Here is a 2,024-nt window from a genome sequence, read left to right on the forward strand (position 1 = left end):
TCCTATTTTGAAGAGCACGCCAGTTGCGACGCGTACGTTCGAGCCACGACCCACTTTTTGGCCAAAATATGAAAATGGCCTATCTAAATTCATTCGACTTATGTTTAAATTTTGGTATGTGAATTGTGTAAGGCTAGCCCCAAAACAGTTGTTACTCCTATGGGAGAGATGAACAAACGTCCTATTAATTTATTTCGTCTACTGTCAAGCTAACTCTACAATCATAGCCTATATATCGCGTGTAATTATTGTGTCTTTAGAATTCTTCGTTTACAGTAATTTTGACTGGAATTTTTTTTGTTTTTTATTTGCGGCGATGATTCGAAAACGCAAAAAGGGCAATGCATTTAGGCGTAGCGGCGCATCTCTCGTCAGATTGTCAGAGCTAAGATCTGTTACACATTTATTTTCGGCGATCAAAACTTAATGCATATATCATCATCAAGAAAAGTATATAAGTGGATGATATGCATATAATAGGAGTTTTCCCATATATACTCTTGCTTTATATATCCCCCTCCCTCTTCTATCACAGAACCCAAGGTGAGCTACTACCAGTGTCATTGACACTTTCATTCTTTTCTCCTCTCTCTTGCTCTCTCTCTTCGCTTTTTTCCTTTTTGTCTCATCTCTCTTTCGACATTTTCTTTCTTTCCGTCTTTCTTCCTCTCTCTGCCTCTCTCTCTCTTATCTCTCTCCTTTCTCTTCTATCTCGCTCTCTCTCTCTCTCTCTCTCCTCCTCCTTTCATCGCTCTCGCCTCTTCTGCTCCTCTCGTCCTCTCTCTCTCCCTCCCTCTCATCTCTCTCTCTGCTCTGCTCCTCATCTCCTCCGCTCCTCGCTCTCTCTCTCTCTCTCATCTCTCTCTCTCTCTCTCTCTCTCTCTTTCTCCTCCCTCTCTCTCCTCTCTCTCTCTCCTCACCCCCCCTCCTCTCTCTCTCTCTTCTCCCTCCGCTCATCCCTCCCCCCTCTCTCCTCTCTCTCCTCGCCTCGCCTCCCTCCCCCTCTCTCTCTCTCTCTGCCTCTATGCCTCGCTGCTCTCTCTCCCAGCCTCCTGTAAGCAAAACATGGTGGTGGTGGGTGGTGATGATGGAGGGGCGACGCGGGGCCTGTTTTAATATAATGTAATTATCTGGGCCACGCCTTAATTAAGACGAGTCGATCGCCATCGTCGGACATAGCCAATGTTCTTTATAGTAGAGCCGCCGAATATTGCTTCTGGTGCCGTAAGCGCGGTGTGTTGCGTGTGCGTGTGTGTGTGTGTGTGTGTGTTGTGTGTGTGTGTGTTGTGTGATGTGTGTGTGTGTGTGCTGTGTGTGTGCGCGCGTGTGTTGTGTGGTGTTTGTGTGTGTGTGTTTGTGTGTGTGTGTGTGTGTGCCGTGTGCGTGGCGTGTCGTGTTGTGTGTGGTGTGTGTGTGTGTTTGTGTGTGTTGTGCGTTCGGTGCGTGCGTGCGTCACCACGGCGCGTGTGAGTGGTGAGTGTGCCGTGGCGTAGGTGTGAAACGTGAGTGTGTTTTTGTCCTAATTAACCGTTTAAACCCCCACGTACGTCAATGATTATTCTAAAGCAGTGAATAGAGCTTTACCGACAATATCATAGCAGCCGGCTACACTTGAATAGAGGTAACCACACGTGTTTGTTGAGCTTGGAGGCTTAAGCATCAGGCTGTTATTATTGTAGTGATCATAGTTTGAGTCACTGTGAATAAGGGGAACACTTCACTGTTTAACGCCGAGATTTTCATCAGCATATTTCTCTATCTATCCTATCCCCTTTCGTTTCTTACTCTCTTCTCTCCTCCGCCGCTCCTCCCTCTCTTTTCTCTTCTCTCTCTCTCTCTCTTCTCTCTCTCTCACCTCCTTCTCCATCTCTCTGCTCTCTTCTCTCTCTCTCTCTCAGTCTCTCTCCTCTCCCCTCTCGCCATCCTCTCTCTCTCTAATCTCTATCTCTCTACTCTCTATCTCCTCTATCGTCTCTAATCTCTCTAATCCTCTATCGCTCTCTCCTCTCTCTCCATCCTCTCTT

This window comes from Priapulus caudatus, unplaced genomic scaffold (genome assembly GCF_000485595.1).
Source record: "Priapulus caudatus unplaced genomic scaffold, Priapulus_caudatus-5.0.1 Scaffold2903, whole genome shotgun sequence".
NCBI classification, from domain to species: Eukaryota; Metazoa; Priapulida; class Priapulimorpha; order Priapulimorphida; family Priapulidae; genus Priapulus; species Priapulus caudatus.